The sequence below is a fragment of the Prionailurus viverrinus genome, chromosome C2 (assembly GCF_022837055.1).
Source record: "Prionailurus viverrinus isolate Anna chromosome C2, UM_Priviv_1.0, whole genome shotgun sequence".
In the NCBI taxonomy this organism is placed as follows: domain Eukaryota; kingdom Metazoa; phylum Chordata; class Mammalia; order Carnivora; family Felidae; genus Prionailurus; species Prionailurus viverrinus.
The window spans coordinates 138,773,043-138,799,194 of record NC_062569.1 but is presented as its reverse complement, the minus strand read 5'-3'; the positions used below and the strand labels follow the sequence as shown (position 1 = coordinate 138,799,194).

The following is a 26,152-nucleotide window of genomic DNA, read 5'->3' as shown; positions in this document are numbered from 1 at the left end:
GTTTAACTCTTACAGGAACTGCCGAGCGGCTTTCTATAGTGACTGCACAATTTTGCATTCTAACCAGCAACGTACAGGGGTCTAGTTTTTCACAACCATGCAGACACTAGTTATTTTCTTTTTTAAAAAAAATGTTTATTTATTTATTTTTAGAGAGAGAGCAAGAAGGGAAGTGCAGAGAGAGGGAGAGAGAGAGAGAATCCCCAGCAAACTCTAAGCTGTCAGCGTGGAGCCGGAGGGGGGGCTCCAACTCACGAACAGCAAGATCACGACTTGAGCTGAAACCAAGCGTTGGAGGCTTAACTGACGGAGCCACGTAGGTGCCCCTACACTAGCTATTTTCTGATTTTTATTTGCACTTTCTGAATGACTAATGATGTCGAACATCTTTTCTTGTGCTTGTTGGCTGTTAGTAAATCTTCCTCAGAAAAGTCTATTCTAACCTTTTTTTTTTAATTTGGATCGTTTGCTTTTTTGTTGTTGAGTTGTCAGAATTCTTTATATATTTTATATATTAAACCCTTATCAGATATAGGATTTACAAATATTTTCTCCCATTCTGTAGATTGTTTCTTTCATTTTCTTGATAGTGTCTTTTAATATAAAAAATTTTAAAAATTTTGATGAAGTCCAATTCATCTAATATTTCCCTTTGTTGCCATGCACTTAATGTTATTTCTAGCACTAAATATGAGTAAATATATATGAACTCTCATGTCTTCCATTCCCATGGACACCCCTAGTGTCATGTTCATACCGTGTGACTGACTGGTCCAATTATGTACATGTTACTCAATCTGGTTCGATGAGTGCCTTCCATGGGACTCTTGATTTGAGTTTGAGTATGTCAGAAATTCTCAGTGATAGTGCCAGAGGTATACAACATAAAATTATTATCGTGTTGGTAGCCATATATCCTGCCCCATGGAGAAAAGCTATAGCTAGCGAGAATCACAAGAATATGAGAAGAGAATCAGAGACAAGTCCCTGATTATTAAGGCCTTGGGCTACAGTGGTCTCTGTCCCTCAACTTTTTTTCAATGAAATTGTTTATTACTAAGGAAAATTCCTAAAGAAATTCGTAATCCTTTATTTTTTAAGCTAAGTAAATTTCAGGTTTCTTTCCATGCATGCAAATGAGTCTAACTAATACATGGCTAATTTGAGCTACATAGAGCATTAAAATGGAAAGTGATGCTTAATCAACTAAATTACCACAGCATTGATTTTATTTATCCTGTAAGTTAAATAATTAGACTCACTTCCTTGTCTCCTCAAGGAGTGCCACTCCCTCATCACTCTGAATTTTGCTTATTCAATATCATCTTCTTTTTTTCCCTTAAATTCAACTTCTGGTTCTGAACTTGCTCTGAAGTTATATCTTAACCCTTAAGAATCACTTATCCCAAATATTCATAGGTTCTCTCTTTTCCTTAATTACTTAAACATAGCCCATATTTTCCATTATATAAATATGTACATGGTCCTAATCAGTGTTAACTTTCAGTAAATAATAACATATTGAAATTAGGTTACGAAAGCAAGAATTTCTGTATCAAAAGAACAAGAAAATGTTATTGGCTTCCAAAGCCAAGAAATACAATCAAATAACATAAAGGCATCAGGAGAGATTATGCCGTCTTTTCACACAAAGTCAGCATTCACTCCCATTCCCCCGTCTCTCTATGCACCTTCACTATTGTGCTTTTCTCTGCATTAGAGTGAGACTTGCTCCCTTTCAAATTCTCTGATGGTCAAAATCTATCTCCATTATCTGTAACAGTATAATAATACCTCAAAACTTGAATGCTAAAAACTGTGCACTTTTATCATCTCAGTTTCCACGAGTCTTGAATCCAGACATGGCTTAACCGAGTCTTCTGTTTCAGGTCTCTCACCAGCGGATAATCAACGGATGGGGTGGAGGTGGGGATTGCATCTGAAAGCCCAAATGGGGAATAAACAACTCTTAAATTCACCCATGTGTCTGTTGGCAGGTTTTATTTCTTCAAGAAGTATTAGACTGAAGGCATCAGCTGCTTCTTGGCTGCCAGATAGCGGCCACCTTCAGTTGCTGCTCATACGGGCATCTTGTTTCAACAGGCAACTTGCTTCAACAGGATCAATAAAAGCAGTCCGTTAACACACTCATCTTCTTCTTTTCTAAACATGGAAGTAATCATATGCTATTAGTTAGAAGCAAGTCATTAGATTCAGCCCATAAGGGGAGTGGTAATTATGCAAAGGCATGAATAGGAGGCAGGAATCACTGGACTATCTCAGGAGACTATTTCCACAGTATCATTACTGTTGTGTATAGTCAATGTTTGTTCATTAAATCAACTCATATTCACTGAGTCCTTACACTATCGCAAATAATGTGTTAAGGCTTAGGGGATCAAGAGTGAATTTTACATATATATTCTCTAGCCCTCATTAAAAACAAAACAAAACAAAAACTTCTGAAAGTTAAAAATAAACTCTTCCCTTTTCTTATTGTTCCTGCAGATAAATAATGATTATTGTCTGAAACCCAGATCACTGACCCTGCGCTTTCCTTCCTAGAGATGTTTCTTACTCATATTACCTGAAAATTGATATCCCAAAGTGATGGTGGTGGGTTTTCTCACAACCCACAAACCCTGGTGGCAGAATTGAGGAACAGGGAGATGGTGTTGTGAAGTATTAAAGAAACTACTTTCACTGCTTCTCCCCAAGAAGTTTGCTTCTCTGTGCTCCCTCAATGACCTCTAAGTTTATCTCTCCTTCAGGAATATTCCTCCTGGAAACTATTCACTGTAATCTTGAAGCCTAGTTTATATGTGCAATGCTACCTTTTTTTTTTAATAAAAAAAAAGAAATAAAATTATTTACTATAAGAAATACACGTTTAGTGCTTGCCTTCATGTGTTTCTTGTCTGGAAATAACACTTCCCAAGATAGAAATGATGAAAAAAATTCAAATAAGATCTATACATAAGCATTAAAGAAACTCACACAGAAATATGTAGGAAGAATGGAAGCTTCTTTAGGAATGTGGATAATAATTAGAGCCCTCAAGATTCTTCGAAGACTCAAGAGAGAAACTATCAAGGGAAGGAAATGAAAAAGTGTTCTTTACAAGTTCAACAGCATGTTCAAAAGCCAGGAAGCAAGACTTAGAATGACAAGATCTGTGTGGCTGAAGCAGGGTAGCCAGACAGGAACTGAGGCTGGAGACATTGACCAGCTGGGCTTATAAGGGCCCCGTAAGCTCTCGTAAGAAGTATAGACTTTTTCTAGGTAACTTTGAGTGGTATTAAACAGAAAAGTCACACGTACCATTTTTTGTTTTAAGAAGATTAATCTTTTATAGCTTAGCTTTTATAGCACAGCATGATTTATGTCAGGCTTTCTCAAAACTATACATCATCTCGCCTGAACTCAATCTGTACACTGCTTAACCCATTATCACGTGCAGAGAGTTTTTAAAGCTATTTTCAAACACTTCCTTTCCACCACTTCCAGTGCCACTGCATTACATTCTAATATCTACAAGTTATATTCACAGACGTAATTAAAAGTATGAAAACCGTTAATGTACTTAACACGTGCTTATGTTCATCTCTTTTACATGGAGTTTACCTTGTGCAGAAACTGCGTGATTGTGATTTGGCTTAGAGATTTTTCTGTTTCATTACTGAACCACTTCAAAAATCTGCTCTTAAAATATGACTTGCCATCATTTTATGGACTAAATGGAATGAGTTGATCTCGGTACCCCTGCTTTAAGTGCTCTCATCACAACCAAGCGATGTGATTGAGGTAATTGACTCCCTAGAGATGAGTGTCTTGCAATGAGTTATTTAGTCTACTGTCATACTCCCACAAAACTCGGATGGTGTCTTATTAACAGAGCAAAGTGCAGAACATGTTTCACTGCAATACAGTTGTTATATCTAATCTTAAATTGTAGGAGTCACTCTATGTTTAGCTTGAAATAAAGGATGTTTTGTTGTTGATTCTACAAGCTGTGAACCTTGAAATGCTAGGATCATTCAGACTTATACGCTTATTGTTCTGAAATAAGCATACCTCAGAAAAATAAAATATATCTTTGATTAGCTTTTTGTAGTGTTTTCTGACAAGTAGCTATCATTAACCATTAGAGTGTATGACTTATGACAATACTGCTCGTATTTTATAAGCTTTGTTTCGACCTCATTTCAATTACCAATATCCCAAAAATGGTCCTCAGAGGAACATGAATCAGCTCCCTCTTATTAACTTTTTAAAAGAAATATAGCTGACACACATGTTACATTAGTTTTAGGCGTGCCACGTAGTAATTGGGCAAGGCTATATGTTATGTTGTGCTCACCACAAGTGTAGCTACTGTCTGTTACCATATAACTTTATTACAGTATCACTCAATATATTCCCTACGCTGTACCTTTTATCTCCATGGCTTATTTATTTCATACCTGGACCCCTGTACCTCTCACTCTCCTTCGACTATTTCACCCAATCCTCCTTATTAATTTTTTAGTATAATTATTCTTAACAGTTTTTTGTTCTGTTAGTGGGACTGATGAAAATATTCATGACTTATAAAGTAAACAGTGGCCAAGAGGACTGAGCTTATGTATTTATTTTTGAGAAAGAGACAGAATGCAAGTGGTTAGGGGCAGAGAGAGAGGGAGACACAGGATCTGAAGCAGGCTCCAGGCTCCGAGCTGTCAGCACAGAGCCCGACGCGGGGCTGGAAATCGCGAGCTCTGAGATCATGACCTGAGCTGGAGTCGGACACTCAACCCACTGAGCCACCCGGGCGCCCCAGTGAGGACTGAGTTTAAAGGACCCTGGGCTGAATTCCAGTTTTCATGCCTATTAATTATTATTTTTAAATCTATTTATTTATTTTGAGGGGTGGAGAGGGACAGAGAGAGGGAGAAAGAATCCCAAGCAGGCTGCAGGCTGTCAGTGGAACCCAATGCAGGGCTCGACCCTGTAAACCATGAGATTGTGGCAAGAGCCAAAAGCAAGAGGGCTCTCAACTCACTGAGCTACCCAGGTGCCCCATGCCTATTAATTATTTTGATAAGATGTTCAATATTGCATCACTTCATCTTAAATAAAACCTTTAGTAAAAGTCACAATTCAACTAGATTGTGATTAAAATTAGTCATACTATTTGAACTGCCTACCATTAAGATCAACTCCAAGGACCTGGATAAAAACGAAACAAAACAAAACAAAGGAGCTTGTATCAGTTACTCTTTTACAAGTTTCCTTACGTTTTCTAACTCTTCTCATGAAGTCACAAATGTTTTTTTCATATCATATGTGTGCAGTTAGTATTTTAAGGAAAGTGACCAAGAAGAATGGGCTGATGATACCAATAGTAATGGGTGAGCCTATGATATTAATAATAATGATACAAATAGCCATTAAAATCATCAGAGAGTTTAATGCTATGTAAACTACAGTTAATCCTGGGATTATATATAACACATCATAACCTATTTCTTTTTCATGCAGCAAATCTGTCACTCAATTTTCATTAAGAATGAAAGGGGAACCCTCTTACACTGTTGGTGGGAATGCAAACGGGTACAGCAATTCTGGGGAACAGTATGGAGATTCCTCAAAAAGTTAAAAATAGAACTACCCTATGATACAGCAATTGCACTATTAGGTATTTACCCAAATGACATAAAAATATAGATTTCAAGGGATACATTCACCTTCTTGATGTTTACAGCAGCATTATCAAGCATCGTTAACAATGGCCAAACTATGGAGAGAGACCAAATGATCACATGTCCACTGACTAATGAATGGAAAAAGATGTATTGTATTTTATATATATATATATTATATACTTAATAATATATATATTATATTGTATATGTATATGTATACATAGTACATATGTATTGTATATTATAGATAGATAGATAGATAGATATAATGGAATATCACTCAGCCATCAGAAATAATAAAATCTTGCCATTTTCAACAAGGTGGATGGAGCTAGAGTGTATTATGCTAAGCAAAATACGTCAGAGAAAGACATATGCCATATCATTTCACTCATATGTGGGATTTAAGAAACAAAACAGATAAACATAGGGGGGTGTGGGGGAGAGAGAGGGAAATTCCTGTAGGAGACTCTTAGAGATTAGAGAACAAACAGGGTTGATGGAAGAAAGTGGGTGGGAGATGGGCTAGATGGGTGATGGGTATTAAGGAAGGCACTTGTTATGATGAGCACCAGTGTTGTGTGTAAGTGATACTATTCCTGAAACTAATATCGCACTGTATGTTAACTAACTAGAATTTAAATATAAATTTGAAAAGAAAAGAGTGATAGTAGATAAGCTGTAGAATCAATCTCCCATTTGATTATAAATGTTTCTTAAAAGAAATGGCATTTTTCTAGGGTCCAAGATAGCTTTTACAATTCAACTTAGGGTATTATCGTGCTGAAAGAAAGAGAAGAATGTTAAGCCCGTGGGTTTACGTGATTTAAGCAGACGTTCCCTTTAAATGCAACAGATTTATTTTATCTTCTTATAACCACACGTAAACGGAACATTCATGTTGTAGCTCATGATAACTGCATGGCAGGAAGTAAAGCACAAGAGCATGTATGGCCTGTGGTTAGTGGAGAACACCGACAAACCAAAAATTAAATTCAGCCCAGATACTTGTCAAACTTTAGAGAAGAAAACTTCCTGTCAGTAGGCCTCAGTACTTTTATACATTTAAAGAAAAAAAGATGATCTTTTGGTCACGTTTCAAATCCATTTCTTTTGAACTGTAAAAGTAGCATCCCTGTGGTTTCCATGTATCTTGGCCACAAAAGATTCTATGCAGAAGATGTTTTTAAATATTGTTAGGATTATAAATATGCACCTATAAAGACATTTATAACCTCTTTTAGATTTTTCAGAGAGGTCAAGCTCATTAATTATGTTAATTTTATCTGTTATTACAGATTTCTCCCATATTTCTTGTTCTTTCCTGATTTTAATTCTTGTATATTTGCTTTTTTATACATTAGAAACTTGTATTTTCTTTGAATGCTAATTGTATTTCTTTTATTATTCTTTGTTTTTTTATTATAACATATTTAAGATAAAAAAGGATGAGTAATAAAGTATTTCATGTGACATTGAAAGCTTTCATCAAACCCTCTTAAATTATATTCTCTCTCATTATCCTCAAAAATTAATCGAAATTGTGTGCTGAGGTTATATTATCTTTATGCATATCTTTGTTATTTTCTAATTACATATTACTATTAAATGTTAAATAACACCATTCTGTGCATTTTATTTTTATTATTATTTTTTTTAAAGTTCATTTATTTTGAGAGAGAGTGAGCACACACGAGCAGGGGTGGGGCAGAAAGAAAGGGAGAGAGAGAGAATCCCAAGCAGGCTCCATGCTGTCAGCATAGAGCCCGACATGGGGCTTGATCTTACAAACTGTGAGATCATGACCTGAGCTGAAATCAAGGCTCTGATGACCAACCGAGCCACTCAGATGCCTCACCACTGTGTACATTTTATTTTATTTTATTTTATATATTTTATTTTATTTTTTCAGTGTTCAGTAAAATTTTATTTTCTCCCTTCAACCATAATAATATGACATCCAAATTTTGTTTTCACCAGAGAGTCTGTAAACACAGGCTTTATGCAGCCCCATTACCAGCAATGCAAATGCTGCTTCTTGAAATGGTTCCACCACGGAACCTCTGGTCATGCAGTCCAAGTCACCCCCTTGCCTGGCTTTGTCTTCACTATACCATGAAACTACTTCACTAAATTGCATTCCAGACTTTAACTTTTCCATGGCTTCCATGCTTTTCCCATAGTTTTCACACAGAATGTGTCTGACCTTTACTGCATTGCCACCACCTTTGTGACCCTGAGTCTCCTTGCCAGGACTGTCACCTGATGGTTGCTCCCCCTTTCTCCCTTTTCCCTGAGCCTCTTTTTCCCTTAGGTGGCATCTTCAAAACTTGAGGCTCAACTCTCAATTCTTTTGATTCTCATACCTACATTTTAAACTATAAATTCATAAGGCATTGTATATCTCATTTTGAAATTTACATTTTCATTTGCAATGCTTTACGCTTCTCTGGTCCTATTTAACAATTCTCCTGTGTTAACCTGTATTTGTTTTCCATCATTATTATGTAAAATGTTGAAGTGTTTGTTGGTGATGTTACTTTGTGCCTATAGGCAAGTGGTTTTCAAGGTACATATCTAGGATTGCCTTAGTTTGTTGCAAAGTCAGTGATACATTGAAGAGCATATCTGTATTAATTTATCTGTTCTTTGAAATGTGCTTTTATTGGAATATTGTTCAGGGGTTATCCAGTAATGTAAATACCAAAATGTATTCCCTTTAATGTTTGATGACATATGGTCATAGATTTGTCTCTGATCATAGGTTCCTTTATTCTAGTAGTTCCACAGGAAGTTGAAGTAATATTCTCAATTTTGTTTTCTCTGAATCATGGATAATTATTATTTCATTTACTATTTTTCCATTATAGTTTTGCTTTAATTTAGGCTATTGTTATGACTTTCTGCTTTTGTTTCTGGGAAGATAGCTATTATTGCACTCAAACAAAAGTTTTTCTTAAAATACATTTTTGTGGGGTGCCTGGGTGGCTCAGCCAGTTCAGCATCTGACTTCAACTCCAGTCATGATCTCACAATTTGGGAGTTCGAGCCCCACATTCGGCTCTGTGCTGACAGCTCAGAGCCTGGAGCCTGCTTCGGGTTCTGTGTCTCCCTCTCTCTCTGCCCCTAACCACTTGCATTCTGTCTCTGTCTTTCTCAAAAATAAATAAATAAGCTCAGTCCTTACTTGGGAATGTAGACATTTCTATTTTCAACTGTATATGACTTCTTAAAGAATAACAGTAAAAACTACATTCTCTCAAGAACTAGAATTCTTCTTTTTATTTTATTTTATTTAGTTTTAGATTTTTATTTATTTATTTTGAGACAGAGAGTGTGAGCAAGGGAGGGGCAGAGAGAGAGGGAGAGAGAGAACCCCAAGTAGGGTCCTCGCTGTCAGTACAGAGTGCAGCGTGGGGCTTGAACCCACGAACTGTGAGATTGCAACCTGAGTCAAAACCAAGAGTCAGACAGTTAACCAGCTGGGTCACCCAAGGGTCCTTCTATTCTATTTTAAACATAATTGTCTCTCTAGTTTTAAGAGATTTTTAGATTACATCGGAGTGGCAGTTTCGTGTCTGAATTCTCTGAAAAACTGATGTCTGATAATGGGGCAGTATCCTGAGTACAAGGAGTATCTTAGATTTTATTTTCTGTTTCTGTGAATTTCAGTCCTGTTGCCTTAATACAACAAACTATTGTTATTTTTCTTTTCCCTTTTTCACTCATACAAAGTCCACTGAAGGCATGGAAAACTCTCTAGGCAACTATCTGGTACAGGGCAACTTCGAATACAAACTTAGAACAGTTGCATCATGCCATAGGTGCGTAATCACATGAGGACTTTCACAGACAGCACGCATGCACAAACATACATCCACATGCACACATGCTAGAGAATCTTATGTCAACAATTTAGTTACTCAAACTGGAAGTAATACATGTTGCTCGCACTCACATTTGTGTGTCTAAAGCAATGTCTAAGGCAAAGTACTTGACCCCTGGCGAACACGGGAAGGTCGGCGTGTAAATCTTCCTTGAGCCTGGGAGAAGAGAAGAACTGAATGTAGATGAGCTTTAGTGTGACTGCTACCCTGGGCATGCTGGGTAATCAGGCACATGGTTAAAAATAAAGGCCTGACACTCATTTGCGGTCAAGGTACCATTCATCTAAGAGTGTAACTGTAACATTCTGAAACATCATGGCCTTTCGTGGTTGTATCACAGCATAATTGTAAGAAGTTCAAATAGTAAAATACTGAAGAACTGATCTTGTTCCCTTTCCATAAATAAGAAACAGTAGCCTCAGAGTGAGTAGATAAATTTACGATGTTCATGTGCTAATAATTTATCTTACTGAGATTAGTACCCACTTCAGTTTGGCTCCAAAGTCAATGGTTTTCCCATGATGCTGCTGTTTTCCAAGAGTGACAAGAGCTGACACAATGTCTTTCATGTTACTAATGAGGAAATTGAAGACACAAGTCATTAAAAGAGGTGTCCCGGGACTTACTATTAGGTAGTACAAGAGTCACAAGGAGAATTAAGGTTTTCTGAAACACTGTCCTGAGGATAAAAAGAAAGAGGATAAATAATTTGCTTTTTGGCACAGAACTTTGGAGGAAATCAGCATTCCAAACATAGGATGTGATGATTAGGAGTCACAAATAATCCTTAGGGCCACAAATGTAGACATCTGTAAGGGCTAAAAGGAGGAATGAGAATTTGACCTGTAACCTCCTGAGAAAGTGTGAGGCAGGGAGTGGGGGGTGTCTTGTTTTCGGATAGATCGATCCTGAGTGTGCTGACCCCAAAGTAAAAAAATAGTTGAGAAAATTATCCAATAGTTGAGAAAATTATGTGAGTGAAGAATTAGAGATAATGAGGCCCCCGAGAAGGCAGGAAAGAGTGAGAATAAGAACATCCTTGGGGCGCCTGGGTGGCGCAGTCGGTTAAGTGCCTGACTTCAGCCAGGTCACGATCTCACGGTCCGTGAGTTCGAGCCCCGCGTCAGGCTCTGGGCTGATGGCTCGGAGCCGGGAGCCTGTTTCCGATTCTGTGTCTCCCTCTCTCTCTGCCCCTCCCCCGTTCATGCTCTGTCTCTCTCTGTCCCAAAAATAAATAAATGTTGAAAAAAAAAAAATTTAAAAAAAAAAGAACATCCAAGGAGATTTTAATGCTCACTATTTTTTGTAAAATATTGGAGAGAATAATTAGCAATATTATACATTCTTCAGTGAAAAATACTTGGGAGTAATTTAATGTATATTTAGGGGTAACAGGTTGCCCATACTTTTACTATTGGTTTCAGTGATTCATAACAGGGAAAGGAAGAACTCAAAACTATAATAATAATAATAATAATAATAATAAATAGTTGATGTCTGTATATATAAAGATGCAGTGGCTTATTTTCCATATATAATCCTTGGTGTGAAAAGCTGTTAAATTTTACCCACAAATACTTAAACAGCTTCTCAAATCTGAAACAAATATATTTACCATATTTGTCTTGTTGACACAAGTATATAATTTGCTTTGTTTTGTTTGTTTTATCGCTTTGTTTGCTCTTAAGATGAATATGAATGCCAGAATTTAAAAAGTAATGTAAATAATATGAACCATGTTGGACCCCAAGTTTATCAACAAAAACTGTAGTCTATATTAAAAAAATAAGCTGTTAATTTATTCTTGGGTTGGCATTTATTAGTTAAGTGAAGTTACTTAAAAAACACACTCTCCCATATGGATTTCATCATATAATTGAGCTAGATCACTAACAGTTGGCCATTTTTTCAGGCTATGAGACATGTATCTGGGAATCTTTGCCTAGAAAAACTCATGCTAAGACTGACAAAAAACAACAGTTTTTATATCCCAGCAAATGTTTTGTCTTATGATAGAAACAAAACAAATACAGCTAGTATTTTACCATGAAAAGTCTGTGAAGTTTTGAGTATTTACCTTATTTGCATTATTGAGCGATAAAAATGAAGTTTAAAAGTGACATTTAGTGACACTGCACATTTTTTTTCAATATATGAAATTTATTGTCAAATTGGTTTCCATACAACACCCAGTGCTCATCCCGAAAGGTGCCCTCCTCAATACCCATCACCCACCCTCCCCTCCCTCCCACCCCCCATCAACCCTCAGTTTGTTCTCAGTTTTTAACAGTCTCTTATGCTTTGGCTCTCTCCCACTCTAACCTCTTTTTTTTTCCTTCCCCTCCCCATGGGTTTCTGTTAAGTTTCTCAGGGTCCACATAAGAGGTGACACTGCACATTTAAATGCAGAAATACGGTGAGGTGTTTTAGTCTCATTTGGCTGTCTTCAAATTACATGCACCACGAAAAGCTGGGGTTCGTTTCTCAATTTCAGAAATTAGCCCACTGAAAGGTCAGATGGAAAAGCAAAAAGTGTAATGAAAATGTATTGACATCCAGGTGTAGGCATGATCCAATACAATGTTTCAAATCTTACGTTACTGTGTAGACTTGAAAAATCATCTCACTCTCTACATGGATAATTTCTTTTTGAGAATGACAAAGGATACTTAACAGGCTATAGCTGTTCATAATAATAACATAATACAAGTATTACTTATACGTGCAGCCTATTTCTGTTTCTAAACTACTGTCACAGGTTTTTCTTGACTTATCTATGCTATGTAAAGATGTAAACCATTTGTAATCTGTCTCCCTGTTACTGGAGTATTGGTGACCCTCTACCTGCCTAAATTCTTTGGGCTCATGGCTTCTTCTCTCACAAGTTTCTCTCTCTTTTGATTCCCTCACCATTCTGTATTTGCACCTTTGCCCTAGCTAATTCCTCTTTTGCAGAAATGAAGCCTTGTTTCCCTTTTTTTTTCTTTAATCCCATCTTAAAAACTGGGCTTCTTATCCCCATGATGGACATAGCATAACGTGTAGATCTAGCTGTCACATCACTATGCTGTACATCTGAAACTCATGTAACATTGGGTGACAACTCTTCTTCAATTTTTAAAATACGAGCTTCCTTAAAATCCTTGTCTTCTCCATTGGTGTCAAACTTCAGAATGTAGTCTCTATGTTGCAGTCCTCAATCCCTCACTTCTCTTTACCTTCTCTGCTGTGATAATCTGGCGTTTCCCCACTGCTTCTCTTAGCTTGCTGTTAACCTCTTAATCTGGACTATGCTTACACCCTCCTTGTTTCATCTAAAGAACACGTATGGCTTCTGACTGCTGTGTGTTGAATTGTGCCCTCCCCACTCAATTCATATGTTGAAGTCCTACCCCCCTAGTAGCTTGGAATGTGACAATAGTTGCAAACAGAGTAACTGCAGATCAAAGTAGGTAAAGTGAGGCCATAGTCGAGTAGCCTGGGCCCCTGATCCAATATGACAGATGTCCGTATAAAAAGGGGAAATGTGGACACGGACACATGTAACAGGAAGAAACTTAGAAGAGACAAGGGAGAAGATGGCCGTCTATAAGCCAAGGAGGCTTCCTCCTTCATGGCCTTCAGAAGGAACCAACCCCCTGAACAGGATGGGATATCTTGATCTTGGACTTTGAACCTCCAGAACTGTGTGATAATAAACTTCTGGTGTTTAAATCACTCAAATTTGTAGTACTTTTTTTTTTTTACAGTAGTTCTAGAAAACTAATACACTGCGGTTACCTGATTTTTGCCACTAATACACTGTACCTGACTTTGTCTGAAAATCTTACCACTTCTTGATTTCCTCCTTTCATTTCATTCTATCACAGTTTTCCTTCCACCTCTTCTTTCGCCAAATGCTGAAACATTCGAGTTTAGCAGGGACCTCACTCATTGCTATGATTCAAAAATATGAGCTCCAAACTCTATTTTCACCATATCTGTCCCCTGAATTATAAATCTGTGTAGATAAGTGCCTAATGGATATGCTCATGTAATAGTTCCATGGGCATTTTACATTCCAAACCAGCTGAATGTCTTGTCTCTCTGGGTTCCTGACCCTTGGTCCTTACTGCGTTGATTGACCTCACCGTCAAAGGAGCTGACCATATCAAATGCCTGGGTACCTCCTTTTACTCCCTTCCCCCTTTGCTATAGCCAGTTAATCACCAAGTTCTTTTGGTTTTTTTTAAGATTATTTTTTGAAAGAGAGAGAGAGACAGAACATGAGTGGGGGAAGGGCAGAGAGAGACACAGAATTCAAAGCAGGCTCCAGTTTCCGAGCTATCAGCACAAAGCGTGATGCGGGGCTCAAACTCAGGAACCATGAGATCATGACCTGAGCAGAAGTCAGACGCTTAACGGACTGAGCCACCCAGGCGCCCCATTAAACCACCAGGTTCTTGATTCGGCTTCTTCCTATTACTGCTTCCAATACTTTATGGAAGGATATCATCACCATTCACCTGGAAAACTACTACATCTTCCCAATTGATCAGTCCATAACCAGCAGGAGCTTTTCTAATTCATCCTCTTCACCGTACCCATATACGTTTTTTCTCCAAACTGTTAACATTTTGTTAGATTCATTTAACCATTCTCCCTCCCTCCCTTTCTCCCTCTCCCTTTCTCTTTCCTCTTCTTTTCTCCCTCTCCTCTCCCTTTCTCCCTCTCCATCTACATCATTCGTATCATTTGTTATGAAATCTTTTAGAGTACAGACACCTGAGTAGATCAGTCGGTTAAGGGTCCGACTTCATCTCAGGTCATGTTCTCACAGCTCCTGAGTTCGAACCCCACATCGGGCTCTGTGTGGCAGCTCTGAGCCTAGATCCTACTTTGGATTCTGTGTCTGCTTCTCTCTCTCTCTCTCCCTCTCTCTCTCTCTCTCTCTCTCTCTCTCTCTGTCAAAAATAAACAAACATTAAAGAAAAAAAGAAAACTTTTAGGGTATATTGCATATCATGAACAATGACCCCTAAGTGTTTCCACTTACATTTATGAAGAATAAAAGTATTTCTTATGTAACTATAATTTTAATATTCAAGAAAATATATTTGATTTAACATTAACATTTCATTATCTACAGTCACATTTTTTAAATATTTATTTATTTCTGAGAGAGAGAGAGAGAGAGAGAGAGAGAGAGAGACTGTGAGCAGGGGAGGGGCAGAGAGAGGGGCGACACAGAATCCAAACCAGGCTCCAGGCTCTGAGCCTGACACGTGGGCTCAAACTCAGAAACCACTAGATCATGACCTGACACGAAGTCGGATGCTTAACCGAGCGAGCCACCTAGGTGCCCCTACACTCACATTTTTAATATATCACTTGGCTCAGTAACATCCTTCAAAGTAATTATTTTTCCCAGTATGTGTTCATGTCTAGAATCTTTCATTGCATTTACTTGTCATTCCCTTTCATCTCTTTTAATCTGGACTTTTCCAACAACTTTTCTTTGTCTCTCATATAGTTGACCAAAAAAGAAAAAAAATACAAACAGCTTATTTATTTTTTTCTTAATTTTTGGATTCTCTGATGATTAAGTTGAAGCTTTTAACTTCTAGATGAAACACCATGGAAGTGGTACTGTGCTGTATCCAGGGTAACATATCTAGAGGCACCTGATTCAGTTAATCTGATTTGTCAAGTTAACGATTTTCATCTTGTAGTTAAAGTGTCGAGCAGTTACTGTAGTTACTGTGTTTTTATTTTCATTTTTTGCATTCAATAAGCAATATTAGAGGAGATACTCGAGATAATGTTAATATTCTCTTATTCAATAAACTTTGACTTTCTAGAAGGAACATTCATCGAGTGTCCTTACCTGAATCATATTTTACTCATATATCACTCTTATCATGAAGTTCGAGCATCTTAAATGGCATACAAGACCCTCAATGATTTGGTTCCTATTTAGTTTGTCTGTTCATTCTCTTGCCATCTTTCCTTTTTTGTATCTGCTCATGTTGTTTTGGAGACATGGGCTATATTTTGCTTACTACTGTAAGATATTTATTACTTTGGCTTACATATGTGTTTCTGTGTTTTTATGTGAAATATCCCCGTCTACAGTTGCTATTCCTTCATCAAAAACCACAAGGGGCATTTATAAGACTTCTGAAACCTTTTTTAGTTTGTAGAGTCATTCAATATACTTACTGAGAAGAAATGTGTTGGTAACACCATTGTCTCATTTACTTACGCACTGGTTATCTGTATTCTGGATTAAAACATGAAATGTTAACGGCAGAGTATTTTCCACCTTCCATCAAAGAGTCTTTCACACTCAGCTTTGCTTCCTCAATGCCTGGTGTGTGTTCAAGGAATGAACATTTAATTTAATAACATAATATTAAAATATAATTAAAACTATAAATATGCAGGAACAAAATAGGGTAATATATCACCAGGCCCATAAAAATGAACCATTGGATGGCATCCTATATTATCTGGGCCACTAACTTGTCCCATTAACAAAAATAATAGAGAGTTGATTACTAATTTGACTTCACAATATTTAGTGTTACCTGTTATTTCCCATCTATCCCTGATATAAGTTGCTGCAATCTTTACTTGTTTGTATTTGCTATTGAATCTCTATTTTAGTTAAAATTTTAATCCTTTATAAACATTAGAGGAGAATTTTAAATGAAGTACTTTAATATACAAACAAACAATATTGAAGGAAAATAGAGCATTTAGTTAGTTGAACTTTCTCACTTTGTTCACATACAAACAAAAAATGAGAAAAAATATTTCTAGGCATAAAACATTTGCAGCTGTTTTCTCCGACAAAAAAATTGTACAAAAAAATCAGGACAGACCAGCTCAGTGCTTCCATTTCTTATCAGATGTTCAGATAGTTTGGGGTGCTGAGGGCACATAGAGAAAAAGCCAATATAGAGTTTGAAAAGCAATTTGAACTTGTTCTGAAGCCATAGCTTGCAATCTGAAGTGTTTTAGTTGATAACCATTTTATATTCCGTCTTGCTCATATCTTTCACTGTCACTATTGCTGACAGTTTTGAGTTGTTTAGGAAAAAAATATTCTCTATCAAGATTCAGTTTCTCTACATTTAGCGAGAAACATTTTACATTTAGCATTTATTCAGAATTTATTACTCAAATAAGGTATCTCCTACTTAGAGGATATATATACGTAGGCAGGTAGGTAGATAGAGATAAATAGATGGATAGAGAAATAAGAAGATAACTCTGCTTCTTATTGGGGAAGCTACATTTATAATGCACACTGTGTTACTGAACTGAAACACTACTAAATGTCTCCACATCGAAAATCTCTTGAAGAATTCAGCGTGAGGTTATAAGATCCTGACTCATAGGTTCACAAAAGAGAGAGAAAAATAAAGCAACCTAAATATTTGTATCTTGATGAAACCATCCCTCAATACATTTACTGTGTCCCTTTTATATGCAGAACATTGAAGAGGTATAAAAACTACTTTCTGTAATGGTTTTAGGGTAAAATTACATATGCCTTTCTGTTTTTAATGTGGATATCAGAAAGCATTTCTGGTACCCATTAAAAAATTGTTTGACGTTGTGTCCTAAATATGCGAAATATTTTCATTCTGTAAGAATTTACTAAGTTTTGGGGCGCCTTGGTGGCTCAGTCGGTTAAGCGTCTGACTTCAGCTCAGGTCATGATCTCACGGTTCGTGGGTTCGAGCCCCACATCAGGCTCTGTGCTAACAGCTCAGAGCCTGGAGCCTGTTTCAGATTCTGTGTCTCCCTCTCTCTCTGACCCTCCCCCGTTCATGCTCTGTCTCTCTCTGTCTCAAAAATAAATAAACGTTAAAAAAAATTAAAAAAAGAATTTGCTAAGATTTTACTTAAAGAAATGCAGCTAATTAATGACCACTTTCCTCTCTCTCTCACTTTCCCCATGGTGGCCTGTGTGTGTGTGTGTGTGTGTGTGTGTGTATGCATGTGTTGTGTGCATGTCTCATTATGGAAAAACAGGAATAGGCATGTTTTCCACTCTTTGTTGAATGAAGCATATTTAGAACCTAGTCTACCAGTCCAGGCTCCAGGAGGCAACGTTATAAAAGAAAAACAGTGATCAAAGAGCCAAACTCCCAGGAAGTCTTATTGGATGCTTCTGCTTCTATTTCAAGAGGTCTGCAGTTACAGCTGCTGCAAGCCGCCTCCCTGCAAACAACCATCAACCCATGAGAAATCTCACAAATAGGGAGCACGGTTCCAACCCAGAACAAATAATTTCTCCAGAATAAGTGAACATAACCTGACTTCCTGTTGCTGTTTATGCTCAGTTGGAAAACACAGAACTTTGTATTTCTATGCTTATAATTAGGAAATGGACCCTGTCTACACCCTGTTCTTTCCGTTTTCGGGAATATATCATCCACACTTAGATTTGCGTCCTAGTGATCTTGTTTTTTCTACATCTAAGTCTCTCTCTTAATATTCTCAGGTTTCTAACCAGGATTCCTACACTGTACTCTTTTGACTGTTGGCCCATCATGTTTATTTCAAGTTCTCTTAATTGCTCATATTAAACTGTGATTAACATATTCTCATCATTTATTTGACTACTTGAGATGGGGTGTTGTGTCCTGTGAATTGATACTTCACCCCTTGATGTTTCCTTCTGTATGAAAACACAATATTTATTTGCCTACCTTAACCCTATGCTAACAAAACCATGCCATATAGAAGTTGGCCCCAACTATTTCTGACCAATAGTAGGATTTAGAGTAAGATAAATAATAAATAGGGGTGCCTGGGCAGCTCAGTCGGTTAAACGTTCAATTTTGGCTCAGGTCGTGATCTCAGAGTTTGTGAGTTCAAGCCCTTCTCGTTGGGTTCTGTGCTGACAGCTCAGAGCCTGAAGCCTGCTTTGGATTCCATGTCTCTCTCTCTCTCTCTCTCTTTCTCTCTCTGCCCCTCCCCTGCTTGTGGTCTCTCTCTCAGAAATAAATAAATAAACATTAAAAAAGATAAACAATACATAGATAACATTGGGGTATCACCCCACATCAGATAAAAACTTGCAATATGTATAAATTATTTCATATTTAGCTAAATTTGCATTGTGTGCCTTGTGGGTAGACATAATCCTTACGAGAAGCTACAAAGAGCAAACATGAAAATTGTCAGGCCAAGGATGGACACTGACTTATTTCACACCATGTGGAATAGTACGAGTTTATGGTTTATCTTTGGCAAAGTAACACTAACTTGACAGTTATTTGATCTCCGACGTGTCTGAAGAGCATATTTTTAAGTTTACAATAATTCTAGATTATTTGTATTTTGTAAATTACTTAAGTAAAGGGGGTGCATTCTTGTTGAAATACATGTGAGCACATACAGACATGTTTTGAATAAAATGACATTTCCCTCAGAGCTAACTATGTTAACTATAACATTGGTAGTTTAATGGTTTCATTGAATTTATTTTTCTGTATAATTCTTCAAAATGTATACTTATTTATAGAAACTTGCTTTGTATAAATTAGTGTGAATTTATATTTTATTAACTCTGGAGTGACCTGTTTTATGTCAGTTAATTATGTTTTGGAAGATTTCTTTTTTCATCTGTTTACATATGGCTGAAATCATTCCAATTGGCTATCAGTTTAAATATTTTAATGACCCTCCCTAATAACGGTCAACTGTAATTATGTATACTGTTTTCACTTTTTTTAATATTGGAAACAGCTGGAATCAATATACTTACAGTACATATATGTGTAAGTATGTATTTTCACATTAGAGTCTTTTTGCTAATCTGACTAGTGAAAATCTCATCTCATGATTTAGCTTACATTTATTTCTACATCTGTTGTTTCAGTCCATCCATGCTGTTATAGAAAAAAAATACCATAGAGTGGGCAGTTAATAAACATTTATTTCTCATAATTCTGGAGTCTGGGAAGTTTGGCAAATTAGATGTCTTGTGAAGGTCTTTTTCTGGGATGCAGACTGCCACATTCTGTGTCCTCAGGTGGTGGAAAGGACAAACACCTGTCTGGGACCCTTTCAATAAGACCATTAATCTCATTCATGAGGGCTCCACACTCATGACCTAAGCAACTCCAGAAGTCTTCACCTCTCCATATCATCGCTTTGGGCACTAGGTTTTCAATATGTTAATTTTGGGGATACACACACATTCAGACTTTAGCACTTACAATTCATATTTGAAACTTCTAGTATGGTTTTGCAATTTCCCCCAATAGACTACAAATATTTCTTATAAATTCCTCATCAGAATTTTTTTTCATATCAAGTTATAAAAATTATTTTTATTTTATCCATGGTATAAGCATTTTTTTCCTAGGGTGACTTGGGTTTGGGGATGTGTTTCTGCAGAGGACCAGCTCTGAAATATTTGCAAAACTGAACTTTGAGACAGATAGTTCTTACAGATGTCTCAGTTTACTAAAAACAAGCTCCAATAATACATCCTCCGTAGAACATGTTAGCAAATGTTAAACTGGAGAAGTAACTTCTCTGTATTTCCTGTGTCCACATAAAAATTTTGCTTGTTTGGTAATTACATCATATCCTGCTTGTCTGTGGTACGGATCTGCCCTCACACAAGAAACAAAGCAGCCAGGATACGTGAGTCACCACAGGGAAAGACATTTGCCCTCGAGGGATGTCTTATTCCCACCAGAATCTCTGAATTAGTATTCCACCTGTGTTGCATTTAGGCCCTGAAATTTGGAGTCATTCAATATCATCTAGACTTTTCTGATCATTAAACTTCCATTCCTCAGCTATTGAAATCTTTCCCACATAAATTATTGTTAATTTCGATGAAAAGAGACTTCTGGCATCTATAAGGATAAAGCATTTTATTGGCTGATCAATTATATTATTTGATTGCCTTAGGTGTGTTAAGTGCATTAGGTCTTTAACGGCTGCCTTATGTCATTTTTCTTTTCCTTTATTTTAATGTTCTCCTTGTATAGATTTATCATTAAGGTTCTGTGAGCTTCATATTAAAAGTTGGACAACTTTTCATTTTTAATCTGTACTACTGGTTTTCTATTGCTGGGAGACATATTCTGACAAATTGAGTGGCTTAAAACAACTAAAATTTATTAGCTCAGTTTCCGTGGACCAGGGGTCTGCAAACAGGATGGCTAAGTCCTTCACTCAGCATCTCATTAGGCTGAAGTCAAGATGTCCGCAAGTCTGCGATACCATCAGAGGCTCTGTGTCCTCTTTCAAGCTACGTTATTGTTGGCAGAAATTCATTGTAGGGACAGGACTGAGGTACTGAACTGCTGGAGGCCACCTCCATGTGTCACATGGAGGTCACCTGCCATGTGACTTCCTCCAGAATATGGGCATTTGCTTCTTCAAGACCAACAGAAGAAAGTCTGTCACTACTTTCATTCTCTCTGACTTCTTCTATCCCTGAAATACTCACTTGATTATGTCTGGCTAATATAAAATAATCTTTCTTTGATTAACTGAAAGTCACCTGTCCCTAGAACTTAACTACACTTGCAAAATTCCTTCACCGTTGCCGTGTAACACAATCATATTGTACTACATTCACTCTCAAGGGGAGGGCTTACATAGGAGGTGTGTTTCCATGTTTTTCCTCTACAAGTCATTTATTCAGACTTATGCTATGAATTACATTACACATTTCAATACCTTATATTTTCTTAATAATTCTACTGCATCATTATATATTTGTAAATATTTTCTCTAATTGTTTAACATCTGCTTATATGGTTTATTTCTGCTCCTTTTTTTCTTAATTGTACCCTTGCTTCTATTCTTTGTACTCATCAGATTATCCTTGAATATCCAAGACATAACAGTAATTCACCGAATCAATCTCTGTCAACTACTTTGATGGATGTGCTGGAACATCTGTGGGTAACTGTGCAATTGTGTTTCCGTGTGTGTGTGTGTGTGTGTGTGCGCGCGCACGCTTTCCTTTCCAATGAGACATTGGATTAACTTGATCTTACCTTGAATGAAATTCCAGCATACCCACAAACATCCATTTAGAATCTTACATTTAGCAGGGGTAATTCAGACTTTGAATAACAACTCTTAATGTATTCTGAGGAAGACTCAGTAAAAAATCTGGAAGCTTCTCCCTACCATTTTGTGTAGATCCATCTTCTTACATGTTTTGCCCTGCCAATTCCATCCGCTTTAGCAGCCTCATAAGCTCAGTGAGGTTGGGTGTTCCATTTGGGATTTATCTTCCTGCTTTCAGATTCAAAACGCCTTACAGAGAGAATGCCAAGTTTATTGAAGCGTGACCTTGGAGTTCATCTCATGCAATTAACTTTTGCCAAAGAATACAGTCCAGCAAAGCTGTTGTTCAATTACTAAAAATAGTTGGCACATATGCTTTGTCCAATTTTGAGGTTCACTTTTTCTCGACCGTAAACATGGTGCCAGTTTTCTATCATGGCTGGAAGACGAATTCCCTACAATAATAAATAGTCAGAAAAAGATATTTTCAGGGAAACACTTGATGAATTCTCTGAAATTACATAATTTAATATCATAATTGAAATAAAATATATAAATATTGATAATTGATTTGCCATGACCCTGAAGATTCCTGAAACTTTGACCAGAGATTAAGAAAATCAATGTTTTTATAGAGTCCTCCAAATAGGTGGACATCAATGAGGAGGATAATCCCCTACAGGAGACAGGAGTTTGTGTTTTAATGGATCTGAAAATAACAAGTGGATACATTTGAGTGAGGATTAAGTCATGGGGAGTAGATTATGCTTCCCATAGTTTATAGTGCTCTACTAGCTGCTTACTGAGGACAAAAACCTAGATGAAAACTTAGTAGGCTAGTCAGGGTTAAAATACAGTCTAAAGGCTTGAAGAAAGAATCATATGGATTCAAAAGCCAAACCATCTAAAATCGGAAGACACAATTCTTTGTGTATTTCTTACTCTACCCTCAGTCTTAATGAAACACTCTGGAGCGCATGCAAAACTTCTCCTCAACATATCACCCCTTAAACTATATTCACAAGTTCTTGGTCTCATTTGTTCAATACTTTTCTTCTTGTTTATTATTATTTTTAGCAATGCTTAGAGTGTGATTATTAGCCATTCTTTCCTTTGTGTTAGGTATTCACCTGAAATGATTTTGTTTCGTACTTACCTGGGCTTTATCCACTTCTGAAGACTCCTTTACTTTATTATTTTTACTTTCTTTTTAATTTTTTAATGTTTATTTATTTTTGAAGAAAAGAGAGCCAGAGCATGAATGGCGAAGGGGCAGAGACAGAGAGAGAGAGAGAGAGAGAGAGAGAGAGAGAGAGAATCTGGAGTAGGCTCCAGGCTCTGAGCTGTCAGCACAGAGCCCGATGTGGGGCTTGAACTCATGAGCCACGAGACCATAACCTGAGCCAAAGTCGGATGCTTAACCAACTGAACTACCCAGGTGCCCTAATTCTTTTTACTTTCTTGTGAAATATTCTCCAAATGATATAATCTAATGGTATGTTCTACTGGTCAAAGGCAAAATTTTAGAATTAAGTGGTCCTATACCATCCCTGATAGCTTACAGGAAACATTTTTGCCATTATTTTTGAGGATATGTTTAGTTTCATATAGGTGCTCATGTAAGGGGTGGTGATGGTTCCTGTCATAAAAAGAAGAATGTATATTAAATAGTATTACACTTAAGAGCTGTTGTTTAGCATGTAAGTTCTGAAGATTTTAGCAAAAGAAAGCTTTTTTTTTAGCAAACTTTACCATAAAGACAATATGGAGTAGAATAAAAAAAAACACAATATCCAGTTGAACTAGTACCAGAATGCTCAGAAATTCCAGAATCCTGATCCTAATAATTTCTCTTTCTGGTAGTTTCAGAAAAGTTTGAAAACCATTACTGAGGCTGATAAGACACGGATCGAAATTTAGAAGACATATGTCTGTCATAATCCTCACAAAGCCCCCTCAACTGTTCAGCCTTTATTAAATCATTTGACCTCTGTAGAACTTGGTCTTCATTGGTCAAATCAACTGGTGAGAATACGAAAGATTTAGGTGATTTACACATTCTTCTTCAGCTATGGAATTGTACTAGGATGATCTATGTGTAATTTGTTACAAAAAATAGAAATATTAAGACTTTGGCAATTAATGCATTTTTATGATCAGTAATGATAAAATACCTAGAAAAGGTCCATAACTCATTGTCAAGACAGAGTGAAACAGTAAGTAAGGCCATTCTCTTTGTATTGCAGAACAAATCAAAAGTGCAGACAGAACCCGATGACATTCTGTTATCATAAAAATGAATGATGAAATTTATATAGATGAATCGTCAATGGTTATAATACATAGTAAATGAATGATTTCCTAAAAAATGTCCAGTGTAAATTCATAATGCCTATTATAGAAAGAATATTTGAATCTTCATATGATCTAGAACATGACATTTCAAGTATGGGTTGTCCCAGGTTTGTTTTATGCAGAGTGAAAATGATCTCAAGAGAATCTGGAGTTTTCGTCACCATCACTCTTAATGTAACATCACTTTATTTTTTTCTTAATAAGAAACTGTGGATATGACTTGAGTTTAATATGATTTGAGAGTAACTAGAAGACCATGTCTTTTTTTTTTTAAGTTTATTCCGTTTAAGATACAGAAAGCACGAGTGGGGTAGGTAAAGAGAGAAAAAGGGAAAGAGACAATTCCAAGAAGGCTCCACACTGTCATTGTGGACCCTGATGCAGAATTTGAACCACGAACCATGAGATCATTACCTAAGCCAGACACTTAACTTAATGAGCCACTTAGGTCCCCCAAAGACCACCTCTTAATATAATTCATAAACAACCTCCTAGAACACCAGACATGTCTGTACCACTCATTTTGATTTATTAAAGACCTCCAAATATCTGAAGCTACCTATGTATCTATATTTACCAGCTCTCTAGGTATGTGTGTATCTGTGTACCTATCTATTAATCAATCGATCACATAATCCATCTATCAGCTAGCCAGCTGGTGTATCTACACACTCACACACACACACACACACACACACACACACACACCAGGGAGAGAGAGCCAAGTATATTTGTTCAGTGGCAGTGATATCAATATAGTGATCATGGGTTTATCTAACTGGCTATAAAGTTAACTCATCTTTAAGTGGCTGGAATACACAACAGGATTTAAGAGGAAAATGAAACTGTGAGCTTTTAGGTATTGTCCAAAAGAGACAAGTGGATGCAACGGGATGCACTAAGGCAGGTAAATGTGTCCAGGGAAATGGTGAACTGTGTCTGTGTCAAGGAAGAGGATCCTGGGGGTTTAAAGGCACCTCAAACACCTATGAGGTGTCTTGTCTAATGTCTCCTCGGACTCAACTTGGTATTTATTTATTTATTTTTAATTTTTTTCTTTTTAATGTTTATTTATTTTTGAGAGAGACGGAGACAGAATGCGAGTGGGTTAGGGGCAGAGAGAGAGGAAGGCACAGGATCCGAAGCAGGCTCCAGGCTCTGAGCCGTCAGCACAGAGCCCGATGTGGGGCTCAAACCCACCAGCCTTGAGATCCTGACCTGAGCCGAGGTCGGACCCTCAACCAACTGAGCCACCCAGGCGCCCCCATCAACTTGCTATTTATTTTTAATTCATTTTCAAGGGGGTGTGGCTTTTTACGTTGTTACAAACTGTTTCTTTTCTACTTTTTATGTGTTTTTATTTTGTTTTATCTTGTTTTGGCTTCCATAAAAGTCCCATATCCCCAGCTTCACTCATTCATTCAAGCCTATAAATAGGTACTGAGCACCAGGTAGGCCACACCCTCTTTTGACTACTGCTGATGGAGCAAAAACCGCATCCTATAAAGCTCGCTGCCCACATGGGATTTATATTCTGACACCTTCTTAAGTGTCAGCGCCTCATTATGACTGCTGAATGGGACACTCCTCGTAGGTGGAGGAAAGCATACAGACCTCGTTGTATCTTCTGTGCTTCTTTCCTATCGCCTGCCATTGAATCTTGATGGACTCATTTCCGCCCTAACGCGTGAAACCTCTGCCCATTTTGCATTATATTTATTTTCCCGGCTGGACACACGAAAACTGTTCCCAACTCCATTGGAAACACTCTGTGGTGTATTTCAGACGTGTAACTTCTTGCTCTGCAAACACCTTTAAAGTCAATGGGGTTTTGTGTTTTCTAAACATCTTGAGAGAGGTTTCTCCTGTTTTTGAATACGTCACAATTCAACTGAACTGAACTATGATATATTTAAACAGAAATATCTGACCTTTCCTGACACATGAAAAGAGGTTTTTGATAAACATGGAGGTTCCTAGTCTACTCGAAGCAACATGACTTAATAGGCTTATAATAGTACTCCCTCCCCGCCACCCCCCCCCCCACCCCGGAATCTCCTTTATTCCTCCCAAACATCTTTGCGGTAAAAGTTTGGTTTCTTAAACTCAAATTTACAATGAATTAAATCAAAAGATGTCCTCTTTTAGCTAGGTCCTATCTGAATCTCTGAAATACTCTCAGAG

General features: G+C 37.1%; 1 long non-coding RNA gene and 1 pseudogene across 1 annotated transcript; both read right to left on the bottom strand.

Annotated features, from left to right (window-relative positions):
* Window positions 1–2,000: 2,000 nt before the first annotated feature.
* On the bottom strand, window positions 2,001–25,796 carry LOC125175433 (uncharacterized). Its single transcript, XR_007155802.1, has 3 exons — window positions 25,583–25,796; window positions 21,734–22,068; window positions 2,001–2,163 (listed from the first exon to the last, which is right to left on the bottom strand). It is a non-coding gene; the product is annotated as an uncharacterized LOC125175433 (long non-coding RNA).
* Window positions 7,611–8,023, bottom strand: LOC125175432 (peptidyl-prolyl cis-trans isomerase NIMA-interacting 4-like; annotated as a pseudogene).
* Window positions 25,797–26,152: the final 356 nt, after the last annotated feature.